At 39.3% G+C, this 24,431-nt stretch overlaps 1 protein-coding gene across 7 annotated transcripts in view; it reads right to left on the reverse strand.

Moving 5' to 3' along the window:
* Positions 1-24,431, reverse strand: part of ANKRD28 (ankyrin repeat domain 28) — a 154,931-nt gene that overhangs the window by 116,856 nt on the left and 13,644 nt on the right. The window lies entirely within an intron of this gene.

A 24,431-nucleotide genomic window follows, 5' to 3' on the forward strand; every position in this document is an offset into this window, starting at 1 on the left:
AAGAAAGAAAACCGCCTGTATTAGCAGACAACATGACTGTCTATGCAGAAAGTCCCACGGACATCTCCAAAATAGTTTCCAGAACTAATGAGTAAGTTTAGCAAATTCACAGAACACAACTGTATTTCTACATACCAACAATGAACTAGAAATAAAATTTTTTCAGGTGGTACTATTTATAATAGCGCCCCCAAAATTGAAATACTAAGGTGTAATTTAACAAAATATGTGGAAAATCTGTATGCTAAAAATTATAAGGTATTGATAAAGGAAACCAAAGGCCTAAATAAATGAAGACAGATGCCACATTCACCCACTGGAAGACTCATTATTGTTAAGATTTCACTTTCCTCATTTAATCTATAGATTCAATGTAATTCCAATCAAAGTCCCAATGGTGTTTGTAGAAATGAATAAACAAGATTCAAAAATGAATATGGAAAGGCAGCAAAAAGAGCCAAAACAGTTTTTAAAAAGAATGAAGTTGGAGGAGTCACACTACTAGAAAGCCACAGTAATCAAAACAGTGCAACCGGACAAAGAGCAGACATACAGATCTGATGGAAGGGAAGAGTCCAGAAACATATCCACACACACGTGGTCAACTGACTTTTGACAAAGGTGCAAAAAGCAGTTCAACAGAGAAAAAAGATCTTTCCAACAAATGGTCTGAAACCAAAATTCACCATTAACTCAAAATGGATCACAGACCTGAATGTACAATCTGAAACTATAAAATTTCTAGAAGGAAATACAGGAGGAAATCTTTGTGATCTTGTTGAAGGCAAAGATTTCTTAGAGATAATACCAGAAGTACAATCTAAACAAAGATATATTTTTAAAAAATTCATCAAAGAAAAGAATTTCTGTTCTTTAAAGGACATCACTAAAAGAGTGAAAAATACAGGTCACTCAGACGGAGAGAAATTAGATATGTGACAAAGGATTTATGCCCAAAGTAAAGAACTCCTATAACTCAGTAATAGGAAAATCCAATTTTTTAGATGGGCAAAAGATGTAGACAATTTGACACTTCAACAAAGACTATAGACATGAAAATATATGGACATTAATCATTAGAAAACCACAATATAAAATACAATGATATACTATTAGATACCTATGAAAATTACTTTTTAAAAAAAACCTGACAAAACCAAATGCTAGAGAGGATGAAGAACAGGGGAACACTCTCACACATGACTGGTGGGAATGCAAAACTGTACGGCCAACTTGGAAAACAAGTGCTTATAGTTGCTCATAGTTATATATATAATTAATGTGGAACCTACACCAACAATCTTACTCCTAAGTATTAATCCAATAAAATAAAAATTTATGCTCAAAAAGAATCTGTAGATGAATGTTTATACTGGCTTTATTTGTAACCTCCAAAACCTGGAAATAATCCAAACATTCCGCAACTAGAGAATGGATAAATGAAGTGTGGTAAATCCATATAATGGAATACAACTCAGCAATAAAAAAGGAAACAATCAAGAAATGAACATACCAACAACACACAAAAATCTTAAATGCATTATGCTAAGCAGAAGGCTGCATCCTGAGCAGTTCCTTCTTACAACATTCTGCAAAAGGCAAAACCTTAAGGACAGAAAAGAGAAGTAGTTGCTAGGAGCTGGGGACCTGGGGAGGGTGAACACAAAGGGGCAGGAAGGGATTTCTAGGAGTGACAGAGTGCTCCACATCTGGACTGTGGTGGTCATTACGTGACTCCATGTGTTTGTAAAAACTCACAAAACCATTACATTAATAAGGGTAAATTTTACTATATCTAACTTACACCTTAATAAAAAAAGAAAAACTACAAAGATACTAGAAGCCATGTATCAGTGTTTTAAAAAAAACAGTCTCCTAATAGGGAAGACACAAAAACTTGAAGACACAAAAATCCACAAACAAATTTCTGCATTAAAAAATTTAACCAGAAAGTGAAACAACTGACAGACATTAGTGGAAAAAAAAAAAAAAAAAAAAAAAAAAAACAGAATCCACTATTAAAACAAAAAATAGAAGCAAACAGTTCATAGAAGGAAATGAACCACAAGTGTCTCAAACATATGAAGAGACACTCAACCTCATAAGATAAATTCAAATTAAACCACATGGATGTACCACTGTTCATCCTAAAACGGTAGGTCCTAGGGTGAATGAAGTAGTAACATAATTCCTGTGGGAAAGCAACTGTCAGTATCTAGCAAAACTGTGAATGCATATTCCACTGATATGGAAATACACTTTCAGGATATGTTTTTAAGTGCAAAAAGCAAGCTGCATTACAGTCTATAGGCTGATGCCCTCTGTGTAAGAAGACAATGTCCACAAGGACTGAGTCACGGCAGTCGCTGGCCTTTTACACACCCTGAAAGGAGTTCAGGGTGGAGATCGGGAAGGAGATGCTCCGTGCTCTGGGAAAAACTGGCCGAACAGGCCTTCAGAGTTAGATAATTTTAGGAGAAAATTTTATGAACCCCAAACTGTTACATCTTCCCAAACTTAGAAAGGCACTAAAACCATTAACTGATATGTCTGTGCCTCGTGACTACGAGTAACCTTCTACTGAGATGTGTGCTTGGTCGCATGCACACCCTCTGCCAAAATCACATATATACCCACCTCCCCCTCACCTCTCTGGAGCAGTTTCTCAGAGCTATCTAAGAGGCTGTCTCCCAGGCTGAATAAACTCGACTCGCAGCTTTTGTGTTGTGTGTTTTCAAGTCAAACAAGAGAAGAAGAAGACATGTTTGTATTTGCTTTTATCTGCATAGAGAACACTAAGGATACAGGGGAAACTGACACGGTTATTCATTTGGAATGTGCTGTACAAATTCTACTCATGAGACACAAAGTGGCAAAAAGACTTCTTGAGTATAGCTTTATCTGGTTTTGATTATTAAACCATGTAGGGTAGGAAAAGAAAGACGGAGGAGAAAGAGGAATTCACCCTATACTTGACACATTTGCACAGGAACATAGTGATATATGTAGCTGTAATATAATAAAGAATTTGTCCAGTCTTTGTCCTGGGTACCTGGGAACTTCTAAACCTTTGGAATTTCCTGAGTGACAGAAGTGTCTTTGTTATTCGTGGTGAGCTCCAAGGACCATACACTGGTTTATGCTCATGAGGAGACTCAGGCAGGTCCCTAGATTGCTCCAGATTGGGGTGGACCATGCTGGAAAGAAGCACCATGTGACAAGACTGGGGCTGTGCCATGTGACATTAGCCAGACCTCCTGAACTCCAGGGAAGGGAGGGGGGCTGGAGAATGAGTCCAATCATGTGGCCAATGATTCAACTCATCACATCTATAAACTGAATCCCCTGCAATAAATAATCTTGACACTGAAGCCTCAATATGCTAAGGGGGTGATCCGTCTTGGAGATGTGGAAACTGAGTGGGGGACCCTCTCAGACCTCACCTTTTGCTGGTTTGGATTTCTATCCCTTTGCTATAATAAAACTGTAATCCTACTAAGTACAACACTTTCCTGAGTTCTGGCAGTCATTCTGGCAAATGATCAAACCTGAGTGGGTAGTGGGAGGCCCCAAATTTAGAAAGGTGGCCTGGGGACCCCAGAGCTGCAGTCGGAGTCTGAGGTGAGGGCAGTCTTGCGAAGGCCCAGGCCCTCACCCTGTGATGGCTGCAGAAGTGCACTGTGGCAGGTGGTTATTGACTGCAGCGCTGTATGCATTAGCAAAAGAACCACCTAGGTATCAACAGGGAACTGGGTGTGTAACAAGAAAATACTAAGCAGCTATAATTGATTAAAAAAACTCCTTAAGTACTGACAAGGAACGAACTCAAGATCCTGGAGGTAGAGAAGTAAATAAGATGCACAACAGTGTGTCTGACATACTATCTATTTTGTAAAAGGCAGAGTAACAGGTGTTTGTTTATGTAATGATAAGAATATCTCTATGGATAAAAAGAAAACAATACTGATTGTTTACAGTAAGGGAAACCAGGCAACTTAGGGGTGATGCAGATAGAGGAATAAGGGAATATTTTTACATTATATCCTTTTTATTCTAAAATAAAATGATATGACTACCCTTTAAAATTAAACTTAAAAGCTACACAGATGAATCAGATGCATACCAATGGTAAGAATTATTTAGAACAATGCTTCACTCAACACTGGAAATGTAATCCACTCCTTTGACAAATAATTCAGATTACTTGACTATCCAAAGGGCATAATAATAAATCAACTTGGTGTTATATGATGCAACCATTAAAAATCATAACTAGGAAGATTACGTAGCAACTCGGTGAAGCGTGACACTAGAATGAGATGAAGCTGGGTCTGAACTCAAAGACAGGCACCCCAGTTAATAATATGTCCTTGACAAAACATTTTTTATGAAATAACAATAGAGCTCCCTTGCACAGCTGTGAGGAGTCACATTAATACATAAAAAGCATCTAGTGCAATATATTTTGCTAAATAAAAAGGTTATAAAACTGCACAGACTCTCCATTTAGAATGATGCATCACTCATTCACTCCAAGTTACTGAGTTCTGACTCTGCTCAGTGCTGGTAACAAAGAGCCCAGCACCGTTGCAAAGGATTACAATTTAGGAAAGCAGACGAGGACACAATGTGCTTATGACAGAAGGAGCCACAGGGATAACTGAGAAAGCCCAGGTCTAAAAAGGGGCAGGAAGAAAATGTTCGTAAGTCCTTGATGAATGAAAAACAGGATACAGTCACAGAGAAAGCGCAAGAAACCCAACCTAGAGGAGCAGCGTGAACTGAGCAGGTGTGCGCATGAGTGCTGTCAGGTATCCCTTCTGCCAGGACGGCTCAGTCTTTAAACGACAAGTTGGCCAAATAAAGGTAAAAAGGCATTTATAATAGAGGTAGAGGGCAAGATGCAAAACAATAGAAAGCGACACACTACAGGTATAAATAAAAACTGATACAGCCTCTGTGGAGGGCAGCTGATAATATCCAGCAAAATTCCACGTACACACCACTAAAAAAGATCTCCAAAATACATCAACTGGAGGGGAAAGTACACAACGATCAGGTAAGCCACCCTGTGTGTAAAAGCAAGGAGAAAATCAGAACAGATGTGTAAGGCTTGGCTTGTCTGTTGTAAAACCCGCATCACCAGTACCCATTTCTATAGTCTCCTCTGCATCACAGGCCAAAAGTCCGGAACTACATTTCCCAGAATCCCTCTTCTCCAATGATTCAAGGACAGCCTTGTCGGCCAATGAGGGACACTGCAAAATTTAAAAAGAAGGAGAAGCTATTGTCTGATGGCAACTGTGTGTAAACGCACGGGCAGACAACAGGCATGGGGTCTGATGGCCTGCTGCCTGAGAATCACCCACTTTTTCCAGACTCAATATTGTACAAGGTCAACTTTCCAAATTAAATCCACAATTCTATGGAATACCCATCAAGTTTGAGTTTCCGTGGTAATCTGAATTTTTTTAAATGTGTAAGAAAAATCGAAGGGTAAGGAAGAGTTAATTTTGAAGAAAAATGTGAAATTCACAGCATATACAAAGATAAAATTACAGGTGGGTCAAAAAACTGGGTAAAAAGATTGCAAATTTTTAGAAGAAACAGAGTATTTCTTAGCATCTTGATGGGTTTCTTACACAAGGAAGGAAAAAAGATCACAAAGATTGCTTAGTATGATTATATCGTAATTTGAAATTTCTGAGCAAGACTCCAACACACTGAGAAAAGACTAACAACATACTGAGATGTACATATAACAAAACCAACAATAAAAATTAACATATGTATATACACACATACATACACACACAACTGCACTATAAGGGGGGAAAAAACAGGCAGCTCACACAAAAAATTTCAATTGGTCAAAACATATGAAAATATATTTAACCTCAGTAGGAACCTGGGAAGTACAAATTAAAACAAGATACTACTTCATACCCATCAAACTGTAAAAACTGAAATCAAACTAGAGCAATTACCAACAAGTTTGAGAGTAAAGAGACAATGTAATTGGTACAACCACTCTGGAGAAAATAAACATGAGATAGTAAACATGTATATCTGCTGTGACTCAGAAAGTCTGCTTCCACACCTCAGCCTCGGAGAAACTTGGAGACACACCAGAATACCCACTGCGGCACTATCTGTAATTGCTCAAATCTGGAAACTACCTGACTGCAGTATGTGGGGGGAATAACCACATTCATCTGTATGAGATACAGTAATTGTAATAAAGGTATCACCATAAGTAAATTGTAAAAACAATGTTGCAAAAAACACACAGTAAAACATTTAAAAATTTAGGAAATACAAACAGTACATGTTTTTAATTTAATTTTTATTTATTTTGGGGGGGAGGGGGTAATTAGGGTTATTTATTTATTTAATGGAGGTACTAGGGATTGAACCCAGCACCTCATGCATGCTAAGCACGTGCTCTACCACTGGGCCATACCCTCCTCCCCCAAATAGTACATGTTCATGATACTGTTTATGGATATACAAATACAGCCTAAGTGCAAAAACCTGAATGCTATAAGTCAACCTTCAAGATGGTTACCTGGGGAAGGATGAGATTGGGCTCTAGCTTATATATAACTATTTGATTATTTAAAACACACAAAGCAAATAGAGCAAAGTATTAACATCTGTGTCTTCCTGGTGATAGGTATTTAAGTTTCTACTGAATTATATTTTATCCTGTGTGTCTGAAATTTTCAATCTAACTAAAAAATATTTTTCTAAAGCAATCATTCTGCTCGGCTTCAGTGTAGAAGATAAGGTGAAACAGGCAAGACTGGAGAGGGCAGACTGGGCAGAGGACGGCTGCAGGGACCCCAGGGGGAGACAGAGCAGCCTTCACTGAGCACGGAAGTGGGGAGGAGAGAGGCCTGCTACCTGCACACACAGGTCGGGACTAGACCGTTCTTTACACATTCATGCAAGCCTCAGATGTCTGAGTCATTTTCTTTTTAAGATCTCCTGTCTTGTTGAAATGCCTGTGCATACACAATAACTCAAAAGGTCCTCCAATGTCAGCTTGATCTGGGAGCTGTCTTATAAAATTCAAGGTCAATTAATTACACCACCTTCTAGTTAGTGAACTAAGGCTTCCTTTCCACTTACTTACGTAAAAAAATCAAAGCCTGAGGCGCCTCTACCCAGAACTCGGCACTACTGTTAGTAACTCTGGTTCACAGTGTTATCATCACCATGTCCACATCACCAACACAAGGCACCAAAGGCACATCCTTGTCAATCTGCACCACAACTTGTCACTTTCACTATCTGTGTATCACATGAAAGATGACAGCTCATAAACAAAGTCTGAAATTCATCATCTCTAATCATCATCTGAAAATAATCCTACAGACCTAGGCTTCAACAGCCATTAACATCGGATCCAAACAGAATCACAGGCAAAAACACTGCAAATTCAAAAAGACATGTAAGAACACCTAGACAATGAGTCAACCCCACTAAACAATGTCCCGATACATATATACAATTTGAACCTGAGGACAGTCTTCCATCAAAACTAGTATTTCAGACGATTCCCTGCAGATGCAGTCACAAACATTCACAGAACATACAGACACATGACAACCCAAACAGACCCATCTCTGACTAAGAAAGCAGGCCCCAAGGTCCACCAGGCCACCACTCCACTGCCCAGCTCAAAGCACTGCAGTTAGACACCAGGACCCTGAGAAACACCTGATGCATGTACAGCTATCAGATAACTACCAAAAACATGCTAGGCCCCGGAAGCCATTTGCATGTGTAGTTTGTTTTTTGTTTAAATACTGAAATAATGCAACTTTTAGAACTGAACACTAGTTTCTTTCACGGCTGTATGCTTATCAGCATAAACTGCCTACGAGAGACGGGACGGGACGGGAGGGAAAGGTGCTCGGTTCACCGTCTGCTCTACTTGTGTTTACACAGAGCTGTTTTTCAGTCTGTAATGCCAAACTCCAGACATGTCTTTTCATGATACTTGGGAAAAGGAAAAATAATTTGTTTCTATTAACTCTGAAGTAGAGACAAAAATTTGTCTTTTGAGAAATCACTCATTTTTAGAGGCAAACTATGTAACTTGGGCTGTTTGCTTGACAGCACTCTTATTCAGTGTGTGACAGAGACATGCTCTTTCTGGGCACTGGTGCCACTGAATATAGTTGCTAATACTGACCCATCATCATTTTTGCATTTCTTCTCTTTTTAGTCCTTTATAGAACCACTTCTCCTCTTTTGCTCCTGCTCTGAACCTTTGCCCTGCTTTTATCTTGTACTAGATGAAGTCATATGCAACTAACTCTGACCTTTGACTTACATACATGAACTATTGCCCAGATAATCACTCTCTGGCAGTTACACGACATGGTCATATTTGAGTCAGGACAGATCTAGGATTAGACCTGTGACCCTGATAACATCACTAACTTCTCTGAGTCTGAATCTTTTTAACTTTAATAAGAATAACGCCAGCCACGTACCTCAAATTCACTTAAGTACTCAGTACCCTTTAAAATCTCAGCAACATATATCCCATCCCCGCTTTCTCCTCCTTCCCTCCATCCGTCCCAGAGTAGCTGCTCTAACTCTCATCTTTAAGGACCAATGCAGGAGAGGAGAACTTCAGAGGTGAGAACCATCTTTCTAGAGCACATAGAGGTACATCAGGGAGCAACCAAGAGGGGAGAAGAGATGGGTGAAGAAGAGGCCAGCGCTCTGAGCATTACTCAACCATGAGAGTTCTGTCTTGGTCATAAGATACTGGTACACACCACAGGCTGCATTTGGTAAAGACCCAGGGGCTTTTAAAAAATGAATTCTGAAAACTCACCAGTGTTGCCAATCCCACCTTTCCTCAGTACCAATACAGACACCCAAAAACTGCACCTTCAAGGGCCACTGCAGTGGCTGTCTTCTTCAAGGCTCACTTCTTCCCCACGAGAGGGTCTGGCCAGAACACAGCCCCCACAGCCGTATCTCAGCTCTCAAGTAACCAGTCTCGCTCAAGGCTCCAGCCTAGCACGTCTGCAGCAAGATGAACTCACGCAAGACCCCGGCCGGGGCTGTCACACGCCGGGGAGAGGTGTGGGTGGGCTGGGCACTGAATCCCGGCTGGGCAGGAGTGCAGCTGAGCAGCACGAATCGGGACCCAGCACTTATAGCGGGCCTCGCTTCTCTTGTGGCATCTTACTACCCCTATTGCCAGCGAGGGATGAGTCTCTCCTGGTTCACTGACAAACTCCCAGTGGATGCTGACTGGCCTATGTGAAGGGAGGTGGGCAGGTAACCAAGTAGTGGAGAACTCCAGGAAGTCCCATTAGAACCATGTGGTAAGGGACAGAGAGAGGGACAGACAGAACCCCAAAATAGGGTGATACAGTCCCCAGGAGACACTGACATGGTAGGCAGGCAAAACACTGGAACTATCATAGTGAGCAGAAAAAGCAGTTTTTGGAATTAACAAGATTGTGGTTAAAAATCCTTACATGGCCAGTTAACCAGAATAAACCTCGGGCAAGCTATCATTTCTGTATTAGTTTCCTCATGTACAAAATGAGACTAAAGTAAGATATAGAAACAAAAAAATTCAAAAAATTCATACAGTTTTAGTATACAAAAGGCATAAAGACAGAAATGTTTTATTAGGTCACTGTCATTGTATTTCACTTTTTTCACCAGCGAATTCAGAAACAATCACATAAATGTTTACATACTAAGTGTTTATGAAAGTTCTTAGCATATAACAGGGACTCTTCCATCTCTCAGAATCACAGAATTTCAGGGGAATCAAGCTGATGTTTGATTATTTCCAGGAAGAAGTACTCTAGGCCACTTGTACACTAGAAGCCTGCTTTCAGTGAGCTCAATCGCTTCCTGTAGTTTCCAGCACCAGCTCTTAGTGTGCCACAGACGAGAGACGCCCACTCCTGCTCCCAACAGCAGGCCCCCCACCCCCGCCCAGCTTGACCTTCCCAGCTCTCCACTCCTACTTGCCTTAATCAATCCCTATCACATGATCTCAAGTGTGTGTCCCACCTGAACATGCACCTGTAGCCAGAAGCGTGACAGCACAGGTGTGGGAGAAGTCAGTATCATGGCCTCTCTGTCGCACCCCTCGCATCAACGCATCAATGCTACACTTCCATCAAATGTGCTGGTAACACCGGCAAACTGTGCCCCTCATCCCCTTCTGTCAACAATATTCTGTTGGGACTAGTTTGGGATGAAAGGACAGGATCTTACATTTCTCCCTATTCACTCCCCTTTGATTCAGTGATCAAAGCAGCCTGCCCAGGTCAACCCTCTTAGTCCCTTAATCTGTCCTCCCAAGTCTCCACTATCTGAGACAGTCAACACTGATGTTCAGTTTATCTCTGGGTTGCTTCCTTCCTTCCCACGCCCCCAACACCAGGGTGGGGTCACAGAACCTGCTCTGACCAATTAAATGTGAGCTGAAGTGACGTGATGGAGCCTGAGGGCTGACAGGTCTTTGTGAGGTTCCCAGTGTTCCAGAAGGTAGACGCTCCAGACTGGGTTCCTGCAGGAGGACAGCACAAAGCTGAGACCCCACTGACCTAAGAACGGACATGTCATATAGGCACTAAATCCGCCTATTTGCTTTTCAGTACTGAGATTCGGAGGTCATCACTACAGTGAAACCGAGCCCATCCCCCAGCTAGCACACTACCCCTCCCGTGTCTGTGCCTTCTGCAAGTGTGGGGACGAGGCCGAGTCTCACACAACTCAATCAAGTAGGAGGTTTCACCCACAAAAAGAAAAAGTTAGGCTATTGTGCTTTGTTTTTGAACACACAATGAGTTTTGGCTAATTCTTTTTTGGGGGGTGGTGGCTAGGATTGGGTTTTTATTTATTTATTCATTTATTTAATGGAGGGACTAGGGGTTGAACCCAGGGGCCTCGTGCATGCTAAACATGCACTCTTCTACTGAGCTATACCCTCCCTCTAATTTCAGCTAATTCTTAATGTTCGTGCTTCAACTCTCCTGAAACGGTAATTCTTTAAATAATTTATTCTGCATTCTCACCTGAGAGCCACATCAAGCTCCATCTACTCTGGAAAATGGAGTAGCCCTACCCTGTCTCAAGTCCTCAGGCGCCTCTCTCCTTAACTCAATCAGGCCTGAAAACATGAAATGTAATTTAGAGAATTCATTTTCAAGTTCTCACAACACAAAGATATAATTCATTTAAGTCCAGAGTAAATCGGTGCTATATTTAATCATCGCTCTGGATTCCGCTTCCCTCATCCTGTTCCTCCTTCTCACCATTTTGCTTTAACCCAAAGACTGACCTGTCCTGAGCATGGCCAGGCAGAGGGATTCTCTCTTTCAGATTATATTACTCACATCTTCCCGCACTGGGCTAGTCTCACTGTCCTGTGCCATCCACTCACTGCTTAAAAGTTATTCAACATTTACCAAGCATCTACCCTGCTCTAGGCAACTGTTTGGTCTGGGATGTGATCTCTGCCTTCAAGGAATTTACAGTTGAAAATGTCAACTGAACACTAGAGACGTGGATAAGAGCAACAACGCAAGGGGTCTTGAAGGCCTTACTTAAGTAGTATAATACGGGGCCGAGGAACATAAACTGTGAAATCACACAGCCCTGGTCTCAATTTCCCCATCTATAAAACTAGGATAATTTAATAGCAAAGAACGGTTCAAAGAATTATATCAGACAACACAAGTAATAGACTTACCTATATTTAATGCTAACACTACCCTGAAGATAATGGTTAATAACTGAAAGAACTGACACACTGACTATTTATATTTTAGAAATATTATGCTTTGGATCCAGTAGCAAGAATAAAGGATGAGTGTAAAGTACAGAAAGACAGTTAATAGGCTGCTGCAGTAATCAATGGTTCAGGTAGAAACAATGAGAGAAAAATTATGAAAAAGGTTTAGTCCTAGCTCTAATAACAACTGTATAATCCTGTACAAGTTAATATCCTCTCCAGGCCTCAGTTCTCTCCTCTTAAGATCTGACCTAAATCATTAAAGTTTACTTCCAGTGTACCACCTGTTTTTAACATCTTCACATTTTACATATCTATAATGTCGGTTACAGGCATCTCTTATATAAATATCTGTGGCAACAAAAATCAAAACTCCAAAGAATAATTAAATGCTAACAATTACCTTCAAAAGCGAGCAGAAAAAACAAAAATCATGCAGTGTCAAGGACTAAAAGAAAACTGCACCTGTGATGAGGCTTTCTCTGAGAGCAAAAAACAAAAACCACCCTATTATAAACCTAGAAACTGAGTTAAATTTTCTTAGCAATGCAAACTGTCTTCATCACTTGATAAACTCCCTAGCTTTCCATGGAACAGCATGAAAAACTTTCAAGATACAATTTCCATAGTAAAGTTTCAGATAAATAAATTTCTACGTCTAATACCACTTCCTATTTTATTTCTCTATCCATTAAAGGTGAAAGACAAGAAAAAGAAAAGATCCAAACGGAAAGGAAGAAGAAAAATTCTCTGTTCACAGACAACATAATCTTGCATGTAGAAAACCCTAAGGAGTTAACACACAAAAAGACTATTTATTAGAAATAGTACATGGATTCAGAAAAGTTGCAGGATATAAAATCAACACACAAAAATCAGTTTTTTAAAAATATATACTAAAAACAAAATAGAAAGGAAATTAAGAAAACAATTCCATTTACAACAGCATTAAGAATGATATACTTGGAAATGAACTTAACCAAGGAGAGGGAAAGCTTGTATACCAAAAACTATAAAACACTGCTGACAGAAATTAGACACAAATAAATGAAAAGATATGGATAGGAAGACTTAATATTGTTAAAATGTCCATACTACACAGGGCAATCGACAGATTTAATATAATCCCTATCAAAATCCCAACTTTTTTTTTTTTACAGATTAAAAATCCATCCTAAAATTCATATGTAATCTCAAGGAACTCAAGAGCTAACACAATCTTGAAAAAAAAAAAAAAGAACAAATTTGGAGGTTTCACATATTTCAAAACTTATTACAAAGCTACAGTAATCAAAACAGTGTGGAACTGGCATGAAGAGTGACAGACAGACCAATGGAATAGAACAAAGACCATAAATAAACTCTCATATATATACTCAGCTGATTTCAACAAGGGTGCCAAGACTATTCAATAAGAGAAAGGACAGTTTTTCCAACAAATGGTGTTGTAAATACTGGATATTCATGTGCAAAAGGATGAAGTTGGACCCCGAACTTACATCACATACAAAAATCAGCTCAAAATGGATTTAAGATCTAAATGCAAGAGCTAAAACCAACTCTTAGAGGAAAACAGGAAAAGCTTCATGATACTGAATTTCGCAATGATTTCCTGGATATGATACCAAAAAGCACAGGCAACAAAAGGGAAAAAAAGGATACACTGAACTTAAAATTTAAAATTTTTGTGCATGATAGGACACTATCAATGGAGTGAAAAGGCAATCTACAGAATGGGAGAAAATATTTGAAAATCATCTATCTGATGAGGGATTAATATCCAGAGTATATAAAGAACTCCTACAAGTCAAAACAGTAACAAATGAAAACAACCCAATTAAAAAAATGGACATTGCCCCAAAGATATACAAATGGTAATAAGCACATGAAAGGATGCTCAATGTCACTAATCACTAGGGAACTACAAATCAAAACCACAAACTACCAGTTAACAGATACCAGAATGGCTATTAAAAAAACAAACAGAAAATAACAAATGTTGGTGAGGTGCGAAGAAATGGAAACTTGTGCACTGCTGGTGAGAATGTAAAATATATACAGCCATCAATGCATAATCACCGTATAGCATTTCCTCAAAAAATTAAACATAGAATTACCACAGGACCCAGCAATTATATTTCTGGGGATCTGCCCGAAAGAACTGAAAGTAGGGACTCAAACAGATACTTATCCACCCACATTCATAGCACCATCATTCACAAGAGCCTAAAGGACACTTGGAAAGCAACCCAACTGTCCATGGATGGACTAATGAACTTTTTAAATGTGGCATATACACACACTGGAGTGTGTTTCAGCCTTAAGAAAGCTATTTTAACACACGCTACAACGTGGATGAACCTTGAAGACATTATGCTAAGTGAAATAAGTCAATCACAAAAGGACAAATATCATATGATTCCAGTTATATGAAGTAGAATGGTGTCTGGCAGAGGTGGGGGGATGAAGGAATGGGGAGTTAGTGTTTAGTAGTACAGTTTCACTGTGCCAATGTTCTGCAGATGGAGGGTAGTGATACAGTGTGAATGTGTTTAATGCCACTGAATTGCACACCTTAAAATGACTAAAATGCCAAATTTTGTTTATTTTACCACAATAAAAACGAATAGAGAAAATTTTTTTGCTTTTATATAAATGAGTAAGAGTTTACAGTAATATATATATTTAATTTTAGAATGAGAATTTTTTTTTTGAGGTGTTTGTGGTGTCCCTTGGGAAAAAAGTATTAACACTCACTCATTTGCTTACTGTTCCCACCTACACCACTTTCTCCTAAGGCTAACACATACTGCTTTGTAAATGCATACTCTTTTTTTTTTTTTAACATTTTTTATTGATTTTAGAATGAGAATTTTTTAAACACCTGAGATAAAATGGTATTCTAATGAAATCTATCACACCAAAAAAAAAAAAATTTACGAAGACCTATGTCCCTGAATATCTCATGTCACTCACTGTTGAGACAGAATAGGAAGTAGAAATCATTTGATCTAAAATAAGGAAAACAGAATGTAATAAGAAAAAATATTAATATGGATTTAAAAGATAACTATCTACTTAAACATTTCTCAGAAAGTACACTGGTGATTTTTAATGTATCTTTTTTTCAAGGCAAGTTTTTACACAGAGCTTCTTCCTCACATTTAACTAGTGAAAAACATCCAAGTATACAAATATCAACACCAAGTACTACTTGTGTTAGAACTTGAGAAAAAACAAATTGTGGTCTTTCCCAATAACCTAGCTCCTAATCCCACTATGAAATGACTATGGGTCGCTTCAAAGGGTTGCAAGCCTGCTAGGGATTAAAGCACAACACATAAAAAATTATATTTACAAAATCAGCTTAATCAAAAATATCCAGGGGGAAAATACTGCCTTTAAGTTCTTAACTCAACTCCTGATAAAGTTTTTCCCTGATTTCTTCTGGATCTTCCTTCCCCAGTTTTGCACAGCACACGAGACACTTCCTCAGTGACTCCACAGATACTGTGTGTAGGTCTCACCTTAACACAAGCCACACCTTACCCTTAAAAAGTTTAACCAAGACCCTAAATCAAGGTAATCCTGATGAATTTTATACACACAAGAAAATAAATCTGTGGAAAGTCTCTTTTCCTCTAAATCACTTTTAATATGGTTCCCCTAAATGTTGCCTGAAATGGCTTCCATAGTAACCTACCAACAATTCATTCAAACCCACAGAGTTTATTTTCAATGTTTCAGAAAACAGAAAACCTATTATTTCTTTACGGTCAAAGCTTGAGTGTGTGCGACAATTACAGTGCTCCAATCACATCCCCTTTCTATGGGTATGCAATCCCTTACAGTTAGGTGTCTGCTAAACCGAGTTATCTTGTTTCTCCAAGACTCTCATAAGATAACATTTTTCCCACAATCATTTGTCTATTGTAACTTTTACAAAATAATTTCCCATTTCCTGTGATTCTTTTCGTCATTCTTCCAAATATAATTCTCTACTCATCTAATTTGCAAGTGATGCTTTTTTAGCATATGAAGTCAAAAATTTAACCGTCATAGATTCTGCTATATATTTTATACATTAAAAATATACTCAAGTCAAAAATAAAAAGCCGGAACTTTCCATCAAAGCCCAGGGAATTTAAATCTTCTAGCCTATGGAAGCTTAACCTAACAAGAGACACAAATGTGGGTTCAACAGTGTCTGAGGGACCAATCCCAGGAAGCCACCTGTTCAAAAAAATTTTGGTCTCAGGACCCCAGAGAGTTTTGTTTATGGCGGTTACTTATGTTAATGTCTAATTATTCAAAATAAAAAGTGAAAAATTACTTAAATATTTTCAATATTTCAATCTTCACAGCTTCTTCACCAGGAGTAGAATTCACCTCAAGAAACCATTTTCCTTGTTAACAGTTCATCCATTCAAGTTTTACCTTTCAGCAATGGAGCCCCACCTTCAGGCTCCACTTCTAATTCCCATTCTCCTCCTGTTCCCACCACATCGGTGGTCACCTCCATCACTGAGTCTGGAACCCCTCCAAGTCATCCACGAGGGCTGGGATCAGCTTCCTCCAAACGCCTGTCCATGCTGATATTTTGACTTCTTCCCATGAATCATGAATGTTCTTCCTGGATCTAGACTGGGGAATCCTTTCCAGAGGCTTTCACACCTGACTGTGCCCGGATCCAGCAGAGGAACCACTATCTACGGCAGCTGTGGCCTCACAAAAGGTATTTCTTCAGTAGTAAGGCTTGAAAGTTGAAACAATCTCTTGATCCACGGGCTGCAGACTGGGTGCCGTGCAAGCAGGCAGGGAAACATGAACCTCGCTGTCCTTCTCCAGCAGAGCTCTGGGGTGACCAGGTGCACCGTCAAGGAGCAGTCATCTTGGAGGGAGTCCTTTCTTCTGAGCAACGGCCCTCAACAGTGGGCCTAAAATAGTCAGTAAGCCACGTTGTAAAAGACGTGCTGTCATCCAGGCCTGTTGTTCCATCTACAGAGCAAAGGCAGAGTAGATTTAGCATCATCTTAAGGGCCCCAGAATTTCTGGAATGGTGAAGGAGCACTGGCTTCAAATGAAAGTCACCAGCTGCATTAGCCCTAACAAGAGAGTCAGCCTGTCCCGTGAAGCTTGGAAGCCAGGCACTGACTTCTCCTCTCTGGCTATGAAAGTCCTAGATGGCTTTTTCTTCCAATAGAATGCTACTCATCTACATCAAAAATCTGTTGCTTAGTATAGCCATCTTCATCAATTATCTGAGCTTGATCTTCTGGATAATTTGCTGCAGCTCCTGCATCAGCACCTGCTGCTTCACTTTGCACTTTTATGTTGTAGAGACGACCTCTTTCCTTAAACCTCATGAACTAACCTGCCGGCCTCAGACTTTTCTTCTGCAGCTTCCTCACCTCAGTCTTTATAGAATTGAAGAGAGTTAAGGCCTTGCTCTGGATTAGGCTCTGGTTTAAGGGAATGTGGTGACTAGTTTGATCTTCCATCCAGACTGCTCAGACTTCCTTCATATTAAAAGGTACAAACTACTATGTATAGAGTAACTAAGCTACAAGGACATATTGTACAACATAGGGAATACAACCAATATTTTATAATAACTATAAAACTGAGTATTTAAAGATTGTAAATCACTATGTTGTACATCTGAAACTTATATAACATTGTATACCAACTATATCTCAATTAAGAGAAAAACTTTCCTGTATCAGCAATAAGGCTGTTTTGCTTTCTTATCATTCATGTGTTCACCACAGCAGCACTTTTAATTTCCTTTAAGAACTTTTCCTTTGCATTCGCCACTTGGCCGTTTGGGTCAGCAGGGCTAGCTTTTGGCGTAGCTGGGCTTTGACATGCCTTGTTCACTAAGCTTCGTCATTTCTAGCTTTTGACTTAAATTGAGGGATGTGTGATTTTTCTTTTTACTTGAACAAGTACTTAGAGGCCATTGTAGTGCTATTTATTCATTGGCCTAATATTAATATTGTTGTGCCTCAGGGAACAAGGAGGTCAAGGAGGGAGAAAGACAGAACAGCGGGTTGGTGGCGCAGTCAGAACACACACAACATTTATGGATTAAGTTCATGTCTGATATGGACACAGTACATGGCGCCCCAAACATCAAAGATCACTGATCCCAGATCACCAAGACAAATATAATCACAATGAAAAAGTCTGAAATATTGCAAAAATTACCAAAATGTGACTCAGCAACACCAAGAGAGCAAATGCTGTTGGAAAAATGGCACTGATAGACTTGCTCGATGCAAGGATGCCACAAACCTCCAATCTGTAAAAAATGCAACATCTGTGAAACACAATAAAGCAAAGCACAATAAATCAAGGTCTGCTTGTATATAAAATCCAGTTCCCTACATACAGGTTTCTCTACACAAGACACTGTTTTTCCCAGGGCCAATGAGTGAATGTGCATGTGTGTATGTACACGCGTGTGTGCATGTGGGCACACAGGCTCCATGGATCCATAACTGCCCAAGTCCACATTAACTACGAACGCTTTCTCTAAACAGCTTGTTTAAAGCAGGGTGTCTCAACCTCTGCAGATGATTCGTTGCTAGAGGTGGATGCCCTGTTCACTGTACAATGTTGAGCATTATGCCTGGCCTCTACGCAATAGATGCCATGAGCATCTTCTTCCCTCCCCAGTTAGGACAATCCAAAGTGTCTCCAGTCATTGGAGACCCCTCACCACCCCCACCACTGAGAATCACTGTTTTGGAGGAAAGTCATCCAGGAAGCCTTGACCTTGCGTTTTGTTGTTGTTGTTTAAAGGTGCGGGGGGGTGGGGGCAGGGGCATTTAATAAGCTGCATTTTAGCTCTGTCTTCCTACCATTCCTAAATTTAATTACTTGATGGTGGAAAGCAATTGTCCATTCTGAGTCTTACCTGTCAACAATACGTGGAAAACAGTACTGAACTAAACTGTTCCTTCCAGGGGACTCAGTCAAGTTCCCAATTTCAGGAGTGGAAGAAGCCCCAAATGATCGTGCAGTGAGGATACACATGTACCTTACCTTGTGCACACTACCACACGTCAGAGAAGGAAGACAGGCCAGTGTTTCCCAACCTTGGGAGCACACATCAAAACCGGAGATGCCTTTTTTAAAAAATAGAGGTACCAGGGTCCTACCTCAGATACACCTAACTGGAATTCATCACTCATCCAGCAATTACTGGCACGTCCACTACAGCATTGCTGCAGGTGATGGGGGAACAGCAGTCAGTCACAGATACGGTCCCTGCCCTCTCCGAGTTCATAGTGCAGCAGAGGGAGATGGGCCATAAACACAGACAATAAACAGCATTACTTCAGGTAGTTCTCCAGGGAGATAAGACAGCGTAATCGGACCAATTTCCTGCATTCCCACCAAGATCAGCAGACAGTATCAAAGTAGTGAATGTGGTAAGTGGAAATATTTATTTTGTATTCTAGTATTCAGAGCACCTGTGACATAATTATACACCTAAATTTCTAGTTGTGTGTATGGTGCTGGACAAAACTGTGACCCTTACTCTTTGGGAAATTTTAAGCTCAAGACTAAACAGGTAAATTCTCTCACAGTTTCACTTCTAACTTCCATTAGTTCAACGATTAAACTCTTGAAAATGGCAGAGTTTAATGATATTATAAAAGGGGGTGGGGAGCTCCTGCACTCCTCCAGGGAGCTGCAGGCTGTAAGTGAGAGTCCAGAACCTGCAGAAGTTCCTGAAAAACACACCGTCTCTGTCGGATCAAAACTACTAAAAGGTACCACTTACACAGACCCAGCGTTTAAGAAGCAGAAAAAAAGGTCAGCTCTCAGAAGATGTTTACCTAATGTTTCCAAACACACTCCCCTCCATACAAACAGACAGCAGCACTCTGTTCATCCTGAAACGATGCTTCACAAACTCCACAGAAGCTCCCATGGTTCCCACTCCACAAACTGTAACTCTTTTGCTGACTTGTAATGTGTAAATAGTTTATGGACATAGGAGCTTTTAACTGCTCAAAAAAACGAAGGAGGAACTGTAGAGGGAAAGGCTGATTTACCTTCCTCTCAGAGTCTGTCCTGCCATCTTTGAACAAGGACTCGGACCCCAGTCTCTGGTCCTTCCTCATGGCTCAAAGGTGATCACAGACTCTGTAAAATCTTCCAATAGCTGGTCCCCACAGATTCAAGTCCCAGAGCGTAGAACACAGTATCATCCAGGAACATCCCTCTGCCCAGCTTCTCCTCCTGCGCCCCTTCTCAATTGTCACTCAACTCACAACACGCACAACATTATAAGGTATGTGGTCCCCAATTAAGATGATGTGGGCAGTCACTAACTCTAACATGCATTCTTCAGGCGCTACAGATAAAAGTCAAATACTAATGGAACTTCTTCAGGAAGACAAAAAGTTACCCCAGACAGTAACCAGAATCCACACGGAGAAATAAAGAACATGGGCAGAAGTAACAACAGGTAAAGGAAAAAATAAAAATACAATATAAAAGACTGTATAAGCATATTTTTTACTCTTTTCTACTCAATTTAAAAGGCAACTGCATGAACAATTATAAAGTTGTACTGTTAGGCTTATAACATATAAAGATGTAATATATCTAACAGTAGCAGCACAAAAAAAGGGAGGAGGGCCTGGAGCTACACTGGAGGGAGGAAATGACACCAGACAGAACTGGCATCCGTCAGAAAGAGCATCAGAAATACCAAAGACTATAAATATTTTTCTTTTTATTCTTTAAAAGACACACAATGTTTAAAGTAATAATTAAAACACTGTGTCACTGGGTTTATTATGTAAATAGACATAATATATACGACAATAACAGCACGAAGGAGAGAGGAGGAAATGGAGCTGTACTGGAGTATTGTTAGCATTAAATCTGAAGCAGATTGTGATAAATTCAGATGCATACCGTAATCCCCAGGACAAATACTAAGAAAAACATAATTTTTTAAAATCAAAGAATTTTAAATGGTAAAAAGAAAATACAAAAGGTAATAAAAGAGGAACAGAGGAACAAAAAAGACATATGAGGTATATGAAAAACAGAGCAAATGGGAGATGCAAACCCAACCATTTCAAAAATGACATTAAATAGGAAAGGGTTAAACACTCCATTAAGAAGACAGATTGTTGGACTGGATAAAAAAGCAGTGCCAACTATATGTTGCCTACAAGAGACACTTCAGATACACAGACACAAATAGGCTGAAAGGATAGGAAAAGATACAACACACAAACAATAACCATCAGAGAACTGATTAGCTATACTAATACCCAACAAAATAGACTAAATTAAAAAAAACTACTTGTTTTTAAGTATAATACTGAAAGTACCAAATCCAGGAAAATATAATGAATATAAACATATACACCTACAAAAACAGCCCCAAAATAGGGGAAGCAAAAAAGGGAAAAATACACTATTAAACAATAACAGACTTCAATACCACACCCTCATAAATGACAGAGCAAGTAAAACAAAAAATCAGCAAGAATAATTTAAGCAATACTATTAACCAACGTGACCTAAATGTATTGAAGACTCCACCCAACAACAGAATTCATATCTTCTCAGGCACACATGGAATATTCGCCATGATAGAATACGTGTTAGGCGATAAAACAGTCTCAAATTTAAAAGAATTGAAATGAGAAAGAATATAAATAATATGCCTCAATCACAATGTAATTAAATTAGAAAACATACTAATCAAGATATTAATATTAATCAAGGCACTTAAACAACACATGGGTCAAAGACAAAATCACAAGGAGACTCAGAATGTATTTTGAACTGACAGAAAATGAAAATAAAACACATCAAAACTTACAGGGTAGTTAACATAGTATATAAAGGGAAATTTACGGCTATACACATCAATACTAGAGAAGAAAAACCTCAAGTAAGCTTCCATCCTAAACAATTAGAAAAAAACAAACTAAACCCAGAGCAAGCAGAAGGTAAGAAATTATAAATGTTAGAGGGAAAATCAGTAACACAGGAGAAAAACAGGGGGAAAAAAATCAACGAAACCAAAAGTTGGTTCTAGGAAAAGACCAATAAAATGGACAAATCTTTAGCTAGATTGACCAGAAAAAAAACAAAAGAAGACTAAATCACCAAAATCAAGAATGAAACAGCATACATCACTTTTGGCCTTAGAGAAACTAAAAGCACTATACAGGAATATTTAACCAACTTTTATGCCAAAAAATTAGACATTCGATAAAATGAACAAATTCCCTGAAAGACACAAATTAGTTAAACTGACTCAAGAGGGAACAGAAAATCTGAATAGACCTATGACAGGTGAAGAAACAGCATGAGTAATTTAAAAGTTTATCACAAAGAAAAGGCCTGGACCACAGAGGTTCACTGGTGAATTTTACCAAATACTCAAATAAGAAATACTACTAATCCTTGAAAAATTCTTCTAGAAGAGAGCAGAGAACACATCCCAGTTCATTCTATGAGGCCAACATCACCCTCATACCAAAGCCAAACAAAGACATCACAAGAATAGAGAGATATACAAAATGTGAGCAAGTCAAACCAAGCAACATGCAATAGGGATTGCGGGGTTTGGCTAGTCTTAAAACATTAAACATAAGCTGACCATACAACTCGGCGACTCCACTCATATGGCCCTTTCCAAGAGAAATTAAAACACAAATCTACACATAAAGAAGATGAGGTGTATTTGTACAGAGGAATACTATTCAGCCACACAAAGAATGAAATAATGCCATTTGCAGCAACATGGATGGACCTGGAGATCATCATTCTAAGTGAAGTAAGCCCGACTTATGATACCATATGGTATAATTCATATGTGGAATCTTAAAAAAAAAAAAGACACTATGAACTCATCTACAAAACAGAAACAGACTGGCAAACTTAGTAAACAATCTTATGGTTACCAAGTAAAGGGGGTGACAGGATAAATTTGGGAGTTTGAGATTTACAAATGTTAGCTACTATATATAAATAATTTTTTAATGTTTCTTTTGTATAGCACAGGGAACTATGTTCAGTATCGTGTAAGAACCTTTAAAGGAAAAAATATGAAAATGAATATATGTAAGTATATGCATGACTGGGACATTGTGCTGTACACCAGAAACTGACATTGTAACTGACTGTACTCAATAAAAAAACAAAAAACCACACACATCTACACAAAGATTTATATGAATATTCATAGCAGCATAATTCATAACTGCCAAAAATGGGGAACAATTCAAATTTCTATCAGTGACTATCAGGTATCATGATATTGTCACATGTTAATAAGAAATATGTATTTTGTCTACCTCCATTCCTGGCACAAAGCTACTAAAAGCCTCGGAATTTCCTGTGACAAGAACAGCAAAAGTGTCTTTCATTATGTTAATGAGGTGACTTCTGGAAAACACCTAAAGATCGTGTAGCTGCCAGGAAAATCAACCTTGTATTAGAGGGTTGGAACTTTTAGGCTCACACATCCCCACCCTGGGGAGGGAAGAATGTCTGGAGACTGAGTTCATTCACCAATGGCCAATGATTCAATCCATCCTGCCTACAAAATGAAACCCCAAAGGATGGAGTTCAGAGAGCTTCCGTGTTGGTGAACACATGGCATACTGGAGAGCACAGAGGTCCCATGCCCCTCCCTCACACCCTGCCCTATGCATCTCTTCCATCTGGTAAGTCCTGAATTACACCCTTTTACAACAGACCAATAATCTAGTAAGTAAAATAACTTCCCTGAGCTCTGTGAGCTACTTTACCAAATTAATCAGGAGCGTTTGATTTAAAGCTAGTCAGAGCACCGGGGATAACCTGAACTTGCCACAGGCTTCAGAGGCAGGGAGGGCAGCCTTGCAGGACCAAGCCCCAAACTTGTGGGGTCTGATGCTCCCTCCAAGTAGGCAGGATCAGAACAGGTGGACTGTGGGACACCCGTCTGGTGTCAGAAGTGTGGTGTATAGTAGAAGTTTGAGAATAAAGGAGAAACACAAGAGACTTGAGATTTTCCATAACAGGTAATAACTAAACGGTATTCTTGAAACAGGTGAATTTTAGGGTATGTAAATTATACCTTAAAAAGCTGTTTAAAAAAAAAGAGCCACTTGTCTAACCAATCACCAGCTCCCTGAATCCAACCTGAAAAGCTGAGCAGCCATACGGGAACTCTGTCGTAGACAACACCACAGGAAAGGGCTGAACTGTAGATGGAGAGAACTAAATGGGGTAAAAAGGAAGATTTTCTGACAGGGCAGACAGAGAGGAACGTAGAACCAACGAAAGCCATACAAACTCAGCACATACTAAAATCAACGTGGTTCAGCATATACTACAATCAACCTGAGGGCTGGGTCATATTTGTCTCTAGAGATAATACTTAACAAAAGGATACATGGAAAAAACCCTGCTTTTGGATATCACATATACTCAGCCTCAACACATGAGAATGCAAAGGAAAATGTTTTCACTATTCTAAGCAAAGAAATTCAACTCAGACAACCCCGAGTTATTGCTTCACACTGAAGTAAGCAGTATTTTTCAAGTTACACTGTAATACCCAGAAAGAAAAAGAGCTGCGTTAAGGTTGAATTCTGTGTGGGTG

The sequence above is a fragment of the Vicugna pacos genome, chromosome 1 (genome assembly GCF_048564905.1).
Source record: "Vicugna pacos chromosome 1, VicPac4, whole genome shotgun sequence".
NCBI classification, from domain to species: Eukaryota; Metazoa; Chordata; class Mammalia; order Artiodactyla; family Camelidae; genus Vicugna; species Vicugna pacos.